The 20,908-nt window shown below is 39.3% G+C and overlaps 1 protein-coding gene and 1 long non-coding RNA gene across 2 annotated transcripts in view; one reads left to right on the forward strand and one right to left on the reverse strand.

Moving 5' to 3' along the window:
- Positions 1–320: 320 nt before the first annotated feature.
- Positions 321–20,908, forward strand: part of SPARCL1 (SPARC like 1) — a 59,468-nt gene continuing 38,880 nt past the window's right edge. The window contains exon 1 of the mRNA XM_002745617.5: positions 321–652. The gene's annotated coding sequence lies outside the window, so the exon portion shown is untranslated. The remainder of the gene's footprint in view (positions 653–20,908) is intronic.
- Positions 20,372–20,908, reverse strand: part of LOC128931594 (uncharacterized) — a 34,859-nt gene continuing 34,322 nt past the window's right edge. The window contains exon 5 of the long non-coding RNA XR_008480160.2: positions 20,372–20,497. This is a non-coding gene — a long non-coding RNA (uncharacterized LOC128931594). The remainder of the gene's footprint in view (positions 20,498–20,908) is intronic.

Consider the following 20,908-nt stretch of genomic DNA (forward strand, 5'->3'; position numbering starts at 1 on the left):
GAACAATTTACGACTGAGCAATGCAAAAATGCATCTGCTGCAATTTCTTTTCTCCCCTCCTTCAATCCCTACTCCCTAATTTCCTTTAGGAAAAAACAACAGCATGGAGTTTCTTTTCAAGGTCTTAAAAAAAAAAATCCCAAAAAAGGGATGTTGCTTATAAAACCTTTCAGAGTTGTTTGAAAAAGAAAAAAAAAATGCATAAAGAGCCAAGTGCTTATATTCTGGCCAAGTTATGAGGCTCTGAGAACAAGAGCTTGAGGGGAAGACTGTTAACCCCATCCACGCCTCCAGAATTAGCTCTTTCCTTTTTGGTTTGCATGCACTGCCTGTAAAGCCCTCGCAGTGAGAGGCCAGCCTGCTAGGGGAATCCAGGAATCTGCAACAAAAATGATGACAGTCTGAAATACTCTCTGGTGCCAACCTCCAAATTCTCGTCTGTCACTTCAGACCCCTACTAGTTGACAGAGCAGCAGAATTTCAACTCCAGTAGACTTGAATGTGCCTCTGGGCAAAGAAGCAGAGCTAATGAGGAAAGGGATTTAAAGAGTTTTTCTTGGGTATTTGTCAAACTTTTATTCCCTGTCTGTGTGCAGAGGGGATTCAACTTCAATTTTCTGCAGCGACTCTGGGTCCAGCCCCTTACTTAAAGGTAAGTTTTAATAAATTTACTGCATTATCTAATAGCATTTGTTAAGCTGATTTGCGTGATCTGATAAAGCAGTCAAATATTTTTGCCTAAATAATATAAAGCCATTTATTTACAAAAAAAATTTTGTGTGATTTACAGAAAAGATACTTAATAGAGAACTTCAGCATTTGTATTCATGTTTTCATGTTTCCTGCAAAATTAAACAGCAAGTATTAATAAATGATGGTGATTTTAGTGAAGACCAAAAATAGAAATGTAGAGCTGTGGAAGGCCTCAGTAGCATTCTGATCTTAGCGAAGCCTGAATCCTGAAATGTGTTTTGTAGAAGTACTTTATTACATATATGAAATAAACTCTAAAGAAGGTAGTTTAAAAAAAACTTTCAAATGAAATAATTTGCATGTTTTCCATATTTAAATTATCTAAAGTTATTCAGTCTCCCATACTCAACAGCAATGCAGAAACAGAACTTTTTGCTTTTCCAAAAGGTAGGAAAATTCCTCTTATTATACTATATTCTTGTTTGATAATTTTTAAGTTATTGTGATAATTTTCCCTTTCTTGATTCCCTTTTACAGCTTTATATAACTAATTGTTTTTTGCCTCCTACTATCATTTGTTAAAATGCTCACACATAGACATAATATTTCCCTAATTCTTGTTGATGTCTTATTTACAAAAGCAAAAAAGGGAGCGGAGAATTAAAGAACTAAAGAGATTATGATAACTCATATTATAAGGTACTATCATTTCTGGCTCTCTTTTCTAAAATAAAACAATAATACCTTCCCAGGTATTAAAGGTCACTCTGCAGGAAAAAAAAAAAAAAACTTGCTTTCAACTGCAGATCAATACTGTTGAAACAGTAGACCAAGAGGTACTGCAGGAAAAGTATCTTTTGCACTGCCTTCAATCTGCAAAGAGGTTAACTATGTCACCTTGGCATTGTGTCTGAGCTCTCCTCTGGCCCAGGGCCTAAGCACATTGAATAGAAATGTTCACTCAGTACAAGTCAACAGAAATCTTTTTTTAAATTCTCCCTTCCTCACAGATACCAGCTTTTTTCAGTTCACAGCTTATTCAGTTAAACCTAATGGTTAATTATTATTTTTTTCTTAAAAACACCCTCTTTGGAAAGATTGAAGTTCATATTTCTGTTCATTTAATAAGATCTAGCAAAGCAGAACAGTTTACTTCATCTGCTTATCATCAAATCAACTAGTTCCACTTTCCACATTTTGGAGAAGAATATGTACATGTTATTTATGAACCTTTTCTTTTTCTTTTAGAAAATTTTCACACAGCCATTGAGCAATTAGAGTAACAGCATTTCCTTCCCAGGTCTTTTGGGATTTAATCCCCAACAGCTTCTCATGGCACAGATTCACATATCAACTAAGTAAAAATAATACTGATGACAGAAGTGAAATGAGTACTGATGTATCTGGACAACTTCAAAACATTATTTATTTCATTTCCTCTTGACAGTTATTTTTACTCAGTTGACTTAAAGATTGCATTTTACATAAGTTTAGCACCATGCCCAGAACACGCTGGGAACATTTTTCCACCAAGGAGAACATAAATAACTTGTTAGAAGACTTGAAGTACACGTAGCCCTCACTTATCCCTCTAGAATGATCTGGAGAAGGAGATCCCCATAATTCCAGGAACATTTCCCAGTAGGCCTGGCTTCCTAAGAGATGCTTAACCAAGGCGGGGTCTGTCTCTCACAGGGCCCACAGGTCATCTTCTGCCAAAGGCTGAGTTAGCGGTGGTAGCACTACCGAGGGCTAGCCTGGCTATGTCTTAGTCATCAAAAGATGGATAGAACTTTGAAAAACAGAGTACACGGTCTTGACTGATTGTTCCAAAGGTGGGGAGGCAATATAATAAAGTGAATAAAACCATAAGCTGTAGTTTATATCTGACCATATGGACCTGGTTTATATAAGAAGCATTTTTTATATCCAAGCTTTGGCACTAAATAGCTTTATGACTTTAGGCAAACAACTTAATCTCTTTGTGCCTCAGTCTCTCCATTAATGGAAATGGGATTATAAAGTTAGTAGCTACCTCAGAGATTTGTTTTGAGAATTAAGTGAAGAAAAGACCCATGTCTGGTACATTAAAGCAATCAATCACCTGTAGCCAATATGAAAGTACTGGACTAACTATACGTCCCTATTGAAACTCCATAGAAAGGGAACTGACTCTAGATCTTTGCTCAGGGTTTCTTCCTTGTACTTATACATTTTGCTCTATACTCAAACATCAATACCAGGTCTATGTCTTTGAGTCAGCACAGCAGAGTGGGCAGATCATGGGCTCCAGAGTCTAATGCATCTGGGCTAGAATCCTGCTTCTGCCTCTTAGAAGCAGTGCAAGCTTTGGCAGTTACTTCACATCTCCAGCACTCAGTTTACCCATCTATTTAGCAAAATGGTGATAATAATACACACAAATAAGGTTGGTGTAGGAATCAAATGTGATGTTTATCATATGCCAAGTATAGCACTTGGCAGAGTACTAAATGCACAGGAAAGTTGACTGGTTGCTTATAAGGAATCTCATACATCAGTGATGCATCTGTTACATACTTGCAATGATTTCTCTGGAAGTAACAATGGAGATCAGAGAAGGAAATATCCATGAATTGCCTTTTTTATCCAAAGAAATGTAAAAGTAAATCTGACACTGCTTTTTTCCCCTGATAGAGGGGCCTCAACATGAGGTAGTTATTACAGTAAGTCTTCACTGCTGCATCAGTGAGTAGCTTCTGAATGGCCAAGTCAAAGAAACCAAAGAAAGTGTTCTGAGTCAGTTTGCCATTACACAGAGTGAGAAGAAATGCTGCTTTACGGTCAATTCTGTTTTATTGGCCTACTTGGACAAGAGAGAAGGCCCCCAACATTTTTTCTTTCTTATCTCTTCTAAAGGCAAGAATAGGGCTTTTGACTTGCTCCAGGAGATATTTTTTCCTCTCTAACTGAAATTCAAACAAAACAGTCTTTTTTTTTTTGTCTTTGTTTTGCGTTTTTGTAAACCTCTCCCCTATGTTCCTAGCATTGAAATGTCAGCTGCTTTTTCTGGCTGCCTGTAGCGAGAGCAAGCTGTCGTCATAGCAATGAAAGGGTGTAGAGAGACTCCTGCTTCATGACCCGCTCTGAGAAATAACTCTTAGTCTGCTTTAAAATCCTTCTTTAGAAATGAAGTCTTTAGTCCTGGCTTGTTTCCTTCCTATTACACAACCAACTTACGTACACCCATTGCAGTAACTAAACGTTTCCTTTAAAGGTTTAGTGAATAGGTATTTTTTAAATGAACAAGAAGGTGCCTAGTTTCCTGTGGCATACAGGGGAAAAACAACTGGGAAGGCAAAGGAAGAGAAATAAAAATGGCCTCACTTGGGACACATACTGCAGCACACCCTGCAATAAATCCATTTTTCAAGTTCCCACTGCTTCCTCCCATATTCACAATGTACTATAGTGTAGTAGTTATGGAGCGGAATTCTGGGGCAGGCTGCCTGGACTTGAATCCTGGCACTCATACTTTCTAGTTGTTTTAATCTAATCCATTCTGTGCCTCTGTCTTCTCATCTGTGAAATAGATATAATAACAGTCATAAATCGTCATGGGAATTGAATGCGATTGAGCATGTAAGGCATTTATTACAGTATCTAACCCATGGTAAAGGTTGGCTGCTAAGCTCAGGAACCTCAGTTTCCCCCACTTTTGAAATGTGGATAACAGCTAATTCATAAGACCATTGTATGATTTTTTTTTGAGACAGTCTTGCTCTGTTGCCCAGGCTGGAGTGCAGTAACATGATCTCAGCTCACTGCAACCTTCACCTCCCAGCTTCAAGTGATTCTTGTGCCTCAGCCTTCTCAGTAGCTGGGACTACAGGCATGTGCTACCATGGCAGGCTGATTTTTGTAATTTTAATAGAGATGGGGTTTTGTCATGTTGGCCAGGCTGGTCTCACACTCTGGGCCTCAAATGATCTGCCTGTCTCAGCCTCCCAAAGTGCTGGGATTACAGGTGTGAGCTCCCACACCCAGACAGTCATTATATGATTAACTAAAATAATAAATGTACATACTCAATAAGTAGTAGTTATTACCATTCTTTTCATGGTTTTGTTACTGAAACACCAAGGTTCCAGTCTATATCCTGCTGTTCATTTCACAGAAAGCCAATCACTGAGACAAGTATTGCCAATGAAGAAGTCTTTAATCAGGTGCTGCAGCTGAAGAGATAGGAGCACAGTCTCAATCCATCTCCCTGACTGACTAAAACTAGGGGTTTATATGGCAGGGAAGAAATGTAACAATGTGTAAGGAAACAAGAGCTAGGGAGGGGTAAGGAATCAGTCATGGTGAGAAAGGGGTCAGGTACCTGCTACAGTGATCTGGTGAGTTTCAGTTCTTTGATACTTTTTTAGAAGCCTGAAGGTCCTGTCCTGAGGAAGGAACTCAAATAAAACAAATCTAAATTTCATGCTTTAAGACCAGAAGGGTCAATTTTTATGTTTTTCAAAAAGATCAGTCTGTGGGACTATCAGGTCAATTTCAGTTTGATCTAACTCTGATAGGAATGGCCTTTTTGAACTTGGAATCTCCCGATGAGTTAAATATAATAAATAGAGGCCTCAGAATTACCATTGCATAAATATGAACCATTTGATTTCTAAAGGGGGAAAAAATTGTGACTTTTTATATTTTTAAAGACACCTTGATTAACATTAGGGTATAAAGTATTAAAATGTCTTATCTTTCATTAACTTTTTATTAAAGTTTCTATTTCAGTTCCTCCAGTATTTTCTAGGTCATGCAATTATGAAAATAAGTCAACATTTTTATCTTACATCTCAAACAACTAATGTATTCAGTGTTCTATCCCCATGCAAAACGCCAGAGATGCAGCAGGGAGCAAAACCAGAGAGGGGCTGAACTCTCGTGGGGCTTACCATGGAGTTTGGGAAATGGTAATTAATGAAACAATCACATTAATAAAAGCTGCATAGGCCAAAACATAAAGTGCCCCCCCAATACAACACCATCTTCATCTTTCTAGTTAGAAGATCCTCAACCAAAGTGGCCAAACAGAATGTACAAATGGGTAATATATTGTAATGTACACTTGGGATATTTAATCTATTGTTCACATACATATTTAAAATGTTATTTTAATTTAATTATTTTATACTGATTAACATGACTTTTTCTTTTCTCACATTTCATGAAACAATTTTATTGAAACTCTTCATATGCATCTTTAACACCAGTGTGTGTGTGTTCACTGGACCCACTCTGTAATTATCTAATACAGAGCACATCATCAATTCTTCTGCAAGTTGCTAAACCTCTGCTGACGCTGCAAATTTAATTCCCAGGCATAAGTCCTCATTCGTGATCATGTTCTCCACACTTTCATTACTTACTAGATTGATTTTTCCAGTGCTCTTTAAAGGGCTTATTTAAAACCACTTGAAACTGTAAGTGTGGCTTTCTAAAATTGTGTGACTCCAACACTTGCAATAATGAAGTCATACCTCAGAAATAATGACTAAACCCACTTTAAATATCTTTATCTATTTTTTCATCCATTTTGTCAATGTGACCTTCCTAAGAACAAAAATAAGCATCTCTTGAGATCATTTCTAATTGTTTTCTTGAATAGTACTTTGCTGCTCAAAATGAAGAAACTGAGACAGTGGCCGTTAATGTGAGAGACTTTGGAAGCACTTGAATATAAGGCAAATCCCTCTTTTTTACAGCAGGACTTGTGGGAGTGAAAAAAACACATTTGATTGGAACCCATACCATATATAATGATATGCTGAAATAAGTGTTATAAGGGCAAAGCACCTTTGTTCTAAGAGAGTACATAAGGATCCTGACCTCCACTCAAGGTCAATAATGGCTTTCCCCAATCTGAAATCTGAATAGATATTAACTCTGTGTATGTGGGGGGGGGGTGATGGTGGCTGGGAGGAGTGGGTCCTGGCAAGAGAATTCTGACAGTGTGAACAACTTGTGCAAAGACCCTGGAACAAGAGGGATCACGGCCTATTTGAGGAACTGAGAGGCAGCCAGCTCCCGAGAGCAAGGGCAGAGCAGTGAGAGATATAAATGTCCATAATACTCCCTTCCCTGAGCACTAAATCTATGTGCCCTCTGCTTGATTCAGGTTTAATGTATATCTTTAACATCTCGATGGAATTCTGGTGAGTCTCAAAGCCCCAACAGGCATAACCATTTCTATTCGTAGCTCAGACCCATATGGTGGTAGATTCAATTAGGAAGGATGATGGGCAGTTGAAGGTCAGAGGCTCGGAAAAGTCTGTATCATTGAGTTTGACTATATCATATACACTCAAGGGGCTGGGACACCTTGATGTCAGAGGGTGACTCAGCAGAGAACTCAAAATAGAAGAACGTCTTTTTCATCCTTCAGATGACTTTAAGGCCAAACCATAGAGCTCTCCCCAGAGACTCATGAATACTTTAAAAGCCCTATAAGTGTTAATAATGTTGAATCAGGTAACAGCACATATATGTTAGCCAAAATATGACTAAGAGATTTGCTCTCTGATTACAAAGCCTTTGACTGTCATGTAAAAACAAGGTGAACAAGACTGTTCTGAGTCTGATTACAAAGTACCTATAATAATTGTTTTGTTTACTACATTTCCCAGAAAGGAAAATTTTCCATAGTTGCAATAGTTACTAAAAATAGGAGCCTACAGGCTTCCTGTGATATAAACAAATTCAATAGAAGATACCTGGCCTCGTTTGGATTCATGGATTACATACTCCAGGAAATGATAGGCCAAGAGTAATAAGAAAAAGAAAGTAACCAGCAAACCTCTCCTTTTCCTAGTACACATGGTGTCTTAGTTCATTAAACTTTAGATGAAGAGATAAACAGATCAAGTTGTCATCATCTGGGAGGGTTGAGAAACTGGGGAAACTCTAGGCAACCCAAGGAAAATTCTATTAGACTTGAAGCAATAACAACCAACACTAAAATTTTCAAAAGTCACTGATGTGGCCAATATAAAGAGGAATCCTGTTTCTCCTTTCAGAGGCACAGATGGCTGCGTTTACAGTCTGCCTCAGTGTTCAGGGAGCTTATTAATTTTTAAGAGAAAAGGAAAGAGAAGGAAGATAGAAAGCATGGCAAGGCGAGAAGTGCCCAAGGGAGAAAGGTATGCTAAGTTGATTTGAGTAGCATGGTAATATACAGAACTTCAAAAATAAAATTTATCTTTTAAATTTTAACTGTAAATTAATGTTTTAAAAAACTATAGAAACTGAAAATAAATCAAATACAAATATCTACTTCAACCTAATCTTACTGCAGTTTAAGTTTCTAGGAAATACCATAGAAACTGAAGTGTGCCCAATTACAAAAAAGAATGCAAAATAAACTGTAGTACTCAAAATAAAAACATATTCTGGTTATCTGTGTAAGTTAGCTACAAAATGTAGATGGAGAATGATGTTTTTGTGTTTTAGATTATGCCAAACTTTAGACACCCTCCTCTTCCCTAAGAGACACAAATTTCACGACAAAGCGACAGAGATGATTCAGAAGTTTTCATTCAGAGGAATGTCCTGTGTTTCCTACCAAATGCAATGCCCAAGTGATATTTAGCTATTACACACATGGCCTTTCATCAGAGAGGGTGGTAGCTGACACATGCATGGCCCATTCTGCCCACTCCTTTCAGGTCAGTCTTTGAGGGCTTGGCTGTGCTATGTTTCCAGCTAGCAGAAAGGATATTTAGGCCCCTTTCCTTGCTTTTCCAGGGACAGAGCTTGTAGAGTGCTGAGAAATCCAATTACAACTTCCTTTCATGGTGAAATCCAATTACAACCTCTCCCATGGTGAAAGCCAATCTTTTTGATACAAAAGGAAACTAAAGGGCTTCAAGCAGGGTATCTGCTTGTGTTCTGCTTTCTCACTTAGGCAGTTATGCAGAAAGGTTGCAATGACCTTGGCTTGCCTTGCTTAGGAACAAAAGTCATATTCTACTACCTCCTACTCCCACAAAAAGGAAAAACATTTTCATATCTGATTCCGGGAGTTTTCTCAAGGATCCATTAGTTAGACAAAGCAACTTTTGAGCCAGCACTTGCTCCCTCCACACACACTTTTTTTTGGACTTTTCTTACTGAACTTGGAATGCCACATTAAACAATTTAAAAAAATTAGTGAGTTATTTAGGTCAATATCCTCCCATAATCTGTTTCCAACATCTTTTTTCTTTCTTTCTTTCTTTTTTTTTTTTGGAGACAGAGTCTGGCTCTGTTGCCCAGGCTAGAGTGCAGTGGTGCAATCTCAGCTCACTGTAACCTCCACCTCCCCAGCTCAAGCGATTCTCCTGCCTCAGCCTCTCGAGTAGCTGGGAGACTACAGGTGCCCTTCACCACACCTGGCTAGTTTTTGTATTTTTAGTAGAGATGGGGTTTCACCATGTTGGCCAGGCTGGTCTTGAACTTCTAGCCTCAAGTGATCCACCTAACTCAGCCTCCCAAAGTGCTGGAATTACAGGTGTGAGCCACCGTGCCTGGCCTGTTTCTTAGACCTCCGTGGTATGCAATGCTATGTGTCATCCTTTCAGCCAACCTGTTTGCTTCAGGTTAGTAAGAAACTGCAGTACTGCTTGGAGAGGGGTCACTCTAAATTCCTAAAACCCAGCTGAGATAAATAGAAACAGTTCTCAAAACAGTAATTTATGAAAATACATATTTTCTAAGTACTTGGCACAAGTCTATAATTGCTGAGATATTTAATAATAAAATCACTAACCACATTCTATTCAAATCTCTGTCACTTCTGTATAATCACTGTACTCCACTTAATGCATATAAAATACAAATTTGCAGCTTACAGAGAAAAAATTAGCAAACTTTCAGAATAATCATGCAATCAACTAATAGGTTTTTAATTGAAGATGAGTGGAGTGGGGAGTGGCAAATGGTTATCTTTTTCAAAAATTAGGATAAACTTTACCTTAGGTTCAAATAAAAGTGCTATGCCTACAGAGTTAATGAACCCACCATTCAAAGTGGCCCTAAGTAGCTCTAAAAGCAAAGCATTTTTACATTATTTGATTCAACTTGAGTTATTGAATTGCCTATATAATATTATAGGGACCAGGCCGGACATGGTAGCTCATGCCTATAATACCTGCACTTTGGGAGGCTGAGTCGGGTGGATCACTTGAGGTCAGGAGTTCGAGACCAACTTGACCAACATGTTGAAAACCCTTCTCTACTAAAAAATATAAAAACTAGCTGGGCATACTGGCATATGCCTACAGTGCCAGTCACTTAGGAAGCTGAGGCAGGAGAATCGCTTGAACCCAGGAGGCAGATGTTGCAGTGAGTGGAGATCGGCCACTGCCCTCCAGCCTGGGTGACAGAGTGAGATTCCATCTCAAAAAAAATCAAGACAGAGACCCAGCAGGAAAATAGCCTGAGATGTACAAAAATCAGAAGATTTCAACTTAATGATGAGTCAATAAAACACGTGAATGGTTTCATGATGGGTTTCGGCAGATGCTCACTGGAATCATTTTTAACTCTCAAGCCATTAGTTCAGTGGATTCTCCCAACCTTTTACTGGAGACCAAACAACTTTGAGCTGATTCTCTCTAAATCAGAGCAGTATTCTGTTAGAGTTCATAAGAAACAGAATACAAATGCTGAAACCTAAGTGTCTTCTCTTTCTCTATTTCTCTCTCCTGATGCAAACTCCACCTAATGGGTTTTGAGGCCTTGATAATGGGATGCAGGTTAATAATGGAAGACCTTTTCAATAATTTCCTAAAGTATGGGGAGAATAAAATACTGAAAGATGTTATAAAACAGAAAATGCTTGGTTTAAACCTAGGTACTCATGGTGATCTTGTTTTCATTCGTTTTTTGGATAGCCATCAGAGGGGAAGAGAAGTATCAGCTTCATCTCACCAATAAAAACTGCTGATGTTTTCTTGCAATCTGAAAATGCATTGATTTCAAAAGCAAATGTTTGGTTATACTTTGAAAAACACTCTGGATTGGATCGTTCAAGGTTACTATAGCCTGAGATAACTGCAGCCTCAAACACCTGGGCTCAAGCAATCCTCCTGCCTTAGCCTCCTCAGTAGCTGGGACTACAGGCATGAGCCGTTAAGCCCGGTTTGAGGAGAATAATAGAATAATCTTTTCCCACAGTGGAAGCAGAAGAATTAACAGCTGTGGACCAGCTGTGGCCAAGCTGTGTCTTTTCCTCACTTGAAGGCTTCTTCTTAGTGTTTTCTCTCTGAAGGGGTAAATAAGCTTCCAGGTTTTCACCCTATTTTATAAGAACTCCTCAAACTCTAGTCATAAAATCCATTAGGGTTTATTATATCTGCTTCTTTCAGAAAACGCAGATAAGTAACTTTGCACCACTGAAGTAAGCAAGCAATTGTTTCCCCTATTAAATGTGTTGGCCCTCACCAAGGTACATGAGAAGCTTGGACCATGACCTGAATCCTGAAGGGGCTTCTGCTGGGACTGAATGCTTGCATCAGTGGTTCACACCAGAACTAAATACTCATCAAAGTACATCATTATTCCCCAAAAGATCCCAACACCATGAGAATGAGGCTACTTGGAACTGTTCTTTGGTATTATCTGTTGTTTTTCTTAGTCCTGGAAGAGAACTACCCCCAATGAATAATTCTTGGTCGATTCACAGAGCTGAAAGCACTTGAAATTCCTCTCCCAACTAGCAGAATTTAACAACTGACTTACTCTGTTAGCAAAAGAGGGACAATTTCCACTGAATCCAAAGGTGCTTTATATTATACTGGTAGAGTTTAACTAATAAGGAAAATTCAAATAAGAGCAGTCAGAGGAGAAAGCCAAGAACCAGGCATTCAGGGGAAAGAAATTACAGGATAGTAAATAAACAAATAAATTAAGGGGTAGGGAGAAGAGCTAAAGGCAGAAAAGGAAGAGGATTAATCTATCTGATCATTTCAGGGGCCAGGCTTTAAGAGGTATACTGGCATACTGCTAACAACATGCAGCCAACCCTTCAGATATTATTAAGTTACTGCACCACCACACACGCCAGGACTCTGGGTGAGCCATCCTATTCCAGATTCAGGGTTTGTGAAGCCAGGAGTCTATACGTATGTTTCAGACCTTCTTTTTTTTAAAAAATAGAAGAGTCAAAATCAAGTTTAGAACTTTGTATGGAGCCTGCACAAGTAAGGGACCCTGAAACTCAAGCTTCCTAGTTTTGTGGCACATCTATCCTGGCCCTATTCAAATGTCTACACCCCAAATACAACAAAAGGTGGAGGGAAATAAATAAATGTAAATATGAGAAAATCCCGCATTCCTTTCCTCTGACAAAGAGAAAATAGTAGCATAGATATCACAGCAGGACTTGAGCAAAGAAAAATAAATATGGCCAAAATAATTCCTCCCACGATAACATAGGGCTGGGAGTGGTGGACCCTCTCTGAAGGACTGGCAAATGTCTGAGACAAAGAACAGGGAACTGTCTCCCTGGATGGATCCATCCCATCTAGAGCTCTGGAATGAGACACAGTGAGATTAGTGAGTGGTACGATAAGATGAGATACGATGAGAAACTCTGAAAGGCATAATTAAGAGGTGCTGAAAGGTGGCTATTTCACAAGCTTGGGTAAGATAAGCCTGGGAGATCCTCTAAATATAATTAAAGTAATCCCTCAATTACACATTATAGAAAAGGAGGAATAGACTAGTTTCTCCTGAGCAAGACAGAAACAGACCTTTAAGAATGTCCCTGAAAAGCCCTCCCTCTGGGTGTCCTTTGGCTTCCGTGCTCCTTACTACTGACTGGGCACAATGGTAAAGAGGGAAGCGCTCACTGGATGGTAGTTCTGTGAAATGGAGGTGAGGGTGACAGATGGGAGTACATGGGTGGTACACAGATAAAGTGCTTAGCATAGAACCTGGCATATAGTAAAATCTCAGAAAATGTGCATGCCATTGTATGAGCTACTATTAAATTGTCTAAGATAAAAATGTACTTTTTCAATAAAATAATACTTTGATAACCATAAGCGATTCTACTACTAATGAGTATACTTGAGTGCTATTCCGCACAAAAACATTGAATGTTTGTAGCCATTTACATATTGCTACTTACAAACTTAGTGACCAAAACAACTGTTTCATAATGCCTCGAGATCCAGTGGGTCAGATATTTGGGTGGGCCTCTCAGAGGTACTCAGCTAGGAGATAAGCTGATCCAGAGTGGCCCAAGATCTCTCCACTCACATGGCCTGCACATTTGCAAGGACAGATACAAAGCTGGGATGGGTAGAACTGTTGAAGTGTCCTCTGTGACATGACAGTCTCTTAGAACGTAGCTTAAGGCTCCCAAAATGAGTTTTGCAAGAGATCCAGGTAAAAGTTTCAGGGTTGCTTATGACCCAGCTTCAGAAGTCCCAGAACATCATTTCCATCTCAATTGATTGGCCAAGTAAGTCACTAAACCCAGTCTAAAGTCAAGGGAAGGAGAATTAGATTCCACTTCTCAATGGGAGAAATAGCAAAGAAGTTACAGCAATATCTACCACAATATTTATATATATTAAAGAAATGTAAGAAATTGTCTCAAGACAGCTACTGATGCGAATTAGCATAGAGTTGATACGTGTGGGTGTTTGGCTCTTAATGGGAGATATATTTCTGCCATGACAAATGATTCATCTGGAGATATATTTTAATGGTACATAGGTCAGCCAATAGAAAAACTCTAGGCATTTGGAGTTCAAATGCTGGATGTTCCCAGAAAGTCCACACCTATAAAATGCTGTCTGCCATCTTTTAAAACTCCAGTTGATGTTCTCCTAAAAGTTTGGTAATGAGACACCCTGTTCCTAACAGAAGGAAATGGCTCTTCTTCCAGTTCCCCATCATCCCTCACTTTTAACCTATCTAAATCCACAAAAAGAAACAGTAAGATGAAGGAAAGAAAGAAAGAACTTAAGGACTCTAGTAAAAGGATGAATTAAAGTGTCTGAATTATTAGTTATTGGGGTTACTAAGCCATTTTCTGCCTTATGAGTGTTTCAAAGAAATGATAACATCTTTTTCATTTTTACAGTTGATGAAATTACCAGATAACTATAGGATCACATCTGAATCTCAAAAAACTCCAGATGATAGATAAGAAAAGGTATTATTGTTTTTTCTGTTTTGCAGATGAAGAAACCAGTGGCTTGACCAAAGTCTCTTAGCTGGTAAAAGGCAGTTCACGCCTGGAACTTAGATCTTCCGGTTTGAGAACTGTCCTTTAAACTATGCAGCTGCCTTTGAATAAGCTCATGCATTTGAGCGATATAATATTTTTTAGTTTTACATCAATGCTGCATATTTAAGTCTTTGAGAATAATAACCCTGTGTATTCCAAAATTTGTCTCATTTTTGCATTTTTCATCGAGTTTTTCTATTTCTGCAAAAATAATCTGTATTTTGTAATCAGTGCACACCAAACTCAAATGTCTTAAAATAAATGACTTTTTACTCATCCAAGAATAAATGGTATTCATCATACTTAGCAAGGACATCATGGTTTTGCAGGCATCAGCTAATTAAGCCTCCCTGAGTCTTCAGTATGACAGTTGTTTTTAAAATATCTCTCATTTCCCAGGAAAGTTCTCCATTCTGTCTTATTTATACAAATCAGCACATTTGCTCAGTTCTCAAAATAAGAAGATAAAGGCCATGAAATAATCTTTGATCAATATGTGGCAAATACAGTTAGCTCAGTGGGACAAATATGTGCAGTGACTAGTCTGAAGGACAATGTGGAACACGGCAGAAGAACACAAGGCGTTTTAAAGTCTAGATACTGGATTGTCCCACAAGGTCCTTCAAAAATAAAACACAGGCATCTTCTTTATAATTGAAACTTGAAGGGTTTTCCTGCTTGGATCATTCTAAATAACATGACCATACTCTGCATTTAAATTTTGTTTCCAATTTCAGGATGGAAATAAACTCTTAAAAATAGTTCCATCTTTGGACTCAGTAATAATCAGGGACCATGCAGTAAATGTTAGCTCTCAAAAAGCCTGCACAAGTGGCCTTCTGAGGTTATATGACAATCCCTACACTTGTTCTATGCCTTAAAATGTCTTTCACACAGCTACACCAGAATTCTCAGCATTCCAATAGTTCCTTTGGGTTAAGAATAATGTGAACATACCTCTTACCTGAGAATAGAAAGACATTAATTCAGGAATAATCTTTTTTTTTTTTTTTTTTTTGAGATGGAGTCTCAGTCTGTTGCCCAAGCTGGAGTACAGTGGCACAATCTTGGCTCACTGCAACCTCCACCTCTTGGGTTCAAGCAATTCTCTTGCCTCAGCCTCTCAAGTAGCTGGGATTACAGGTTCCAACCACTACATCTGGCTAATTTTTGTGTTTTTAGTAGAGACGGTGTTTTACCATGTTGGCCAGGCTGGTCTCGAACTTCTGACCTCAAGTGATCTGCCTGCCTTGGCCTCCCAATGTGGGATTACAGGCATGAGCCACTGTGCCCAGCCCTAATTCAGTAATGTTCTTATTTCCTTGTTATGATTTTGATGCATGCAAAAAATCTAAGATTTAAATGTATAAAATATAGGACAGGTGAGTTTGTGTTTAATGAGTGAACTAAAAGTAAATATGTTGTGGAACTAGCTCCTGGGAAGATTGAAATCACGTAGGGGAGGAAGATATCGAAAAGGGGAGGAGAAACACTAAGGTTCTTTTCTCTTATATCACACTTAATATAAGACATATGTAGTCCAATGACTCTAACGATATTACTGATGAGAGGCAGTGGGCACAATAATGAAAATGATAAATATTTGTACGGGTAGGGCACTTCTGAGTTTGCAAAGGGCTTCCTCACTTCAGTGGCTACCTTTGACATTGGAAGGAATGTTATTCCCAGCCTATAGATGACATTTGGAGAAAGAAAGTAAATTGTTCAAGGTAGTATGTTGCACTTGGCAAAGCCAGGGCCCAAAGCCAGAACTTCTGGCTTCTAGTCTGTAGCCTGTTCACTAGTCTGTTTGGGGAGAATATTGAATACAGAGTCCAAAGCTCAGCATTTCTAATTCTTGCTCACCTCTTAAGCCTTATACATTCATTCGGCCGAACAATTTAGATTCTTGTTTTTTTATTGTACTTTGGGCTCTGGGGTATATGTGCACATCCTGCATCCTGCAAGATTGTTGCATAGGTACACACGTGCCATGGTGGTTTGCTGTCTCCATCCCCACCCCTGCCCCATAGCCTATGTCAGGCATTTCTCCTGGTATTATCCCTTCCCATCCTCCCTGCCCTGTGCTGTCCCTCCCTTCCCTTCCCCTCCACTCCCCACCTAGCCCAGTGAGTGTTGTTCTCTCCCCTGTGCCTAAGTGTTCTCATTGTTCATCACCTGCATATGAGTGAAAGCATGTGGTGTTTTGTTTTCTGTTCTGTGTCAGCTTACTGAGAATGATGGTTTCCAGATTTATCCATGTCTCTACAAAGGACACAAACGTTGTTTTTTACGACTGCATAGTATTCCATGGTGTATATGTGCCACATTTTCTTTGTCCAGTCTATTATTGATGGGTATTTGGGTTGGTTCCAGGTCTTTGCTATTGTAAACAGCACCACAGCGAACATGTGTGCATGTGTCTTTATAATAGAATGGTTTATAGTCCTCTGGATATATATCCAGTAATGGGATTGCTGGGTCAAATGGAATTTCTATTTCTAGATCCTTGAGGAATCACCACACTGTCTTCCGTAATGGTTGAACTAATTTACACTCCCACCAATAGTGTAAAAATGTTCCTATTTCTCCACATCCTCTCCAGCTTCTGTTGTCTCCAGATTTTTTAATGATCACCATTCTAACTGGTATTAGATGGTATCTCAATGTGATTTTGATTTGCATTTCTCTAATGACCAGTGATGATGAACATTTTTTCATATGTTTGTTGGCCACATATTCTTCTTTTGAAAAGTGTCTGTTCATATCCTTTACCCACTCTTGAATATGTTTGTTTGTTTGTTTGTTTTCTTGTAAATCTGCTTTAGTTCTTTGTAGATTGTGGATATCAGCCCTTTGCCAGATGGGTAGATTGCAAAAATTTTTTCCCAATCTGTTAGTTGCCAGTTCACTCTAATGATTGTTTCTTTTGCTGTGCAGAGGCTCTTAAGTTTAATTAGATGCCATTTGTCAACTTTTGTTGCCATTGTTTTTGGTGTTTTAGTCATGAAGTTCATGCCTATGCCTATGTCCTGAATGGCGCTGCCTAGGCTTCCTTCTAGGGTTTTTATGGTGTTAGTTCTTGTGTTTAAATCTTTAATCCATTAGGAGTTAGCTTTGTATAAGATATAAGGAAGGGGTCTAGTTTCAGCTTTCTCTATATGACTAGCCAGTTTTCCCAACACCATTTATTAAACAGAGAATCCTTTCCCCATTGATTGCTTTTGTCTGGTTTGTCAAAGATCACATGGTTGTAGATGTGTGGTGTTGCTTCTGAGGCCTCTGTTCTGTTCCATTGGTCTATATCTCTGTTTTGGTACCAGTAACATGTTGTTTTGATTACTGTAACCTTGTAGTATAGTTTGAATTTAGCTTCTGTTTCTTTACATTTAAAAGTTATCTCCCTCCTTTCTCCATTGAGTCAAATGAGAGAGTATATAGGAAAACACTTTATAATCTGTGAAATGCTAAAAAAATATAAGGAAGGTATAACTAAATCCATCTTAATAAGTTATTATTCCTTGGAACCCTGCCTCAAGACATCCTTACAGTTAAACTTTCCTCCCTTTTGTGTTAAAGAATAACGAGTCTCTCCTCTTTGGAGTTAAACCTTTTGCATGTGCTTTAATAGTAGACCAGTAAATATGTATCCAGAGCTTACTAAGATGGTATCATCTCAGTTAATCTTCATACCATTTTACAGACAATGAACTGAAGTCCCCAAAGGCTACATAATTTTCTCAATTATGCAATTAAGTATTAAAGCCAATGACGTGCTGCTTCAGAACCTATGCCTTTAATTTTTATGAAATGTTGTCTTGCTAATAGATTTGGCAACTGGTCTGTTTTCCCTGTTTTGGTTATCAGTTGCTGTAAAACAGTATGCCCTCACATTAAATGGCTTAAAATCACATCTCTTTATTTGCTCATAATTCTGCTATCTGGATTGGGCTCGACTGTGTGATTCTTCTGCTGATTCTATCGAAATTATTCATTTGGCTTCAGTGAGTTAGGAGCACATCTGGGGCTGAATCACCCAGGAGGGTCTGTTATCCTGCAAGGTTCTGTCCACACAGTCCCTCATTATTCAGTAGTCTGGTTCAAGCTTTTGTACAGTGCAGCTGATAGCTTCCACCGAGAGGACAAACTGCAATGTGCAAAAACGCTTACCAAGTTTCTGCTGGCACATGCTTGCTAATTTCACATTGGTCAAAGCAAATCACAAGATTAAGGCCCACGTCACATGAAAATGAAGCCCAGAGGTTGTGGTTTACTGGGGGTCATCAATACTTGCCATATTTCTTCTCTTTCCCTTTATCCTCAATTTTTCCTTATTTACTTGTCTTTTCCCTTCAACATAGAAGGGAAATCTGGTGCTGGGCATGGTGGCTCATGCCTGTAATCTCAGTACTTTTGGGAGGCTGAAGCAGGTGGATCACTTGAGGTCAGGGGTTTGAGACCAGCCTGGCCAACATGATGAAACCCCATCTCTACAAAAATACAAAAAATACTGGGTGTGTTGGTGAATGCCTATAATCCCAGCTACTCAGGAGGCTGAGATAGGAGAATCGCTTGAACTCAGAAGGCGGAGGTTGCAGTGAGCTAAGATCACACCAATGCTCTCCAGCCTGGACAACAGAGTGAGACTCTGTTTTAAAAAAAAAAAAAAGGTGGGGGGTGGTAGAGAAAAGAAAGAAAAGAAATCTGAATGATCACATCCAAAATACAAATAAAAATTTCCTGTGACTGCACATTCCCTTTAAGCCACCACCTTACTCTCCTCCTTTGCACAGCCAATCATTTTTAAAATGATTTTAGAGTGGTCTGCACTCACTGTCTTCGCTTCATCACTGCTTGTTCACTCTCCAATCACTACAGGCTGGCATCCACCGACACCACTGCAACAAAACTGCTCTCTCTGAGCTCTCCAACAACCACCGCACTTCCAGAGGCGATGGATAATTTCCTGACCTTGTTTGCTTTGAACTCTCTGTGATACTGAACACTTCCTTTTTCTCATGTGACTCTTCTTTCTCTCATTGTTTGTGTCTTTAACTCTTCCCATCTTCTGATGGTGCCTAATGATCTTCACTCCCCAGGGTTCTGGCTCCAGCTCTCTGCTCAGCTGGTTGAATAACTGCTTGTGCTACAGCATCCAAACTACATCTTTAACCCCAAACTCCATGCTCTTACCTCTTGACCTATTCACCCAAGTATCCACAGAGTATCTCTACTCAAATTCAACAAGCTCAAAACTAATTCATTATTTTTCTTCTAAAACCAAACTTTCCTCCTATAATCCTTCACCTTGGTAATTAATATCACCATTTACTCAGTTGTTCAAATTAAAAATATGATAACTCAAGACTTTTCCTCATATTCCTATAATATCTAATTTGCCATTAGCTTTTATCTATTTTTTCTTTTAAATTATTTCTTAGAACTATCCAGTCATGTTCTGGTAAATGAATAAGCCGTTCTCTGAAAAAGGGAAAGGTGGGTGACACTTGATGATTTTCATGGTGTGATTGTTCCTCCCACCACAGCTGATTTTGATGCAGGATATTTTCTTGACCCCTTCATGGAACTCAAGACAGGGGTGCCATGTTTACTCAGCTGCCCTGCTCAACCCCTCACAGGAGGGAGCATGCAAGCGAATGAGTGCAGGAACTGGAGCAAGTGAGTGTAGGAACTGGCTACTTTGGCACCAGCAGGAACAAACTCCATGTGGGCCCCAGGGCAATGTCCAGATGTGGGTGCCTGCCATCCCAGGGTCACAGAGAGCATGTTACCATACTCTCTTAGCTCCACGGTCCACAGACAGCAGTGTGTTATCAGCTCAGTGAGCCCTTTGCCTCATCACATGGGGCAGCTGCCTTCTTCCAGCAAGGGCAATAGCCTTTTTGGGTACCTGCAGTAGTGTGTCCCTAGTTCTTGTCCAGTGCCCAAGAGGAATGAGTGCCCAGATGAATTGATAGTAAATGTGGAGAATCTTTTTTTTCGGAGATGGAGTCCCACTCTGTCACCCAGGCTGGAGTGCAATGGTATGATCTCGGCTCACTGCAACCTCCACCTCCCGGGTTCAAGCAATTCTTCTGTCTCAGCCTCCTGAGTAGCTGGGATTACAGGCACACGCCACCACATCTGACTAAATTTTTGTATTTTTAGTAGAGATGGGGTTTCACCATTTTGTGCAGGCTGGTCTCAAACTCCTGAGCTCAGGCAATCCACCCTCCTCAGCCTCCCAAAGTGCTAGGATTACAGGCGTGAGCCACCATGCCCAGCCAAGAATATTTTATTGAATCTTAGGACATAGTAAAGTTAGCTATTATTAACTACCTAATTTTAAGACAATCTCATTACCACAAAGAGGAGAGCAGGAGGAATAATCCTCATAGGTTCTCATTGGAGAGGGGAGCTGGAAAGGGGACAAAAATGGAAAATCACTCTCACCTGAAGTCAAACCACCTCTCTTCTATGTCCAGGCACTTCTTCCCGACATCCAACTGCTTCTTCCCTCTGCTAGCTGAATCTGGGATCTTTCTGGGCACAGAATGGGGATGGGACAGGCTGTAGGTAGTTTTGGAAAAGGCAACATCCAATTGGTAAAAAGATATTATTCAGAAAGATCTAATCGGGAGAGAGTGGGCACACAGGAATGGAAGTTCTCACTTTGGGCTGTGGGTTTCAGGCTTTCAGCTTAAAGGTGGGATTTTTGCCAGGGACCCACCCCATCTACCTAGAGTTTCTCTGCCTCCTTTTGCTATCAGTTTTAAGCTACCAACATGACACCACTAACAGAATTGGGAAGAGACGTGCAGAACACATATTATATGGTATTTCCACCTACAGATAAAATAGGTGTAAATAACCTCAAAAGAGTAGATAATAAAAAAATAATTATGAAATGATGAGTTTTGACTATTCCTTTGTTTTTAATATAATTAATTTAAT

Source organism: Callithrix jacchus, chromosome 3 (assembly GCF_049354715.1).
Source record: "Callithrix jacchus isolate 240 chromosome 3, calJac240_pri, whole genome shotgun sequence".
In the NCBI taxonomy this organism is placed as follows: domain Eukaryota; kingdom Metazoa; phylum Chordata; class Mammalia; order Primates; family Cebidae; genus Callithrix; species Callithrix jacchus.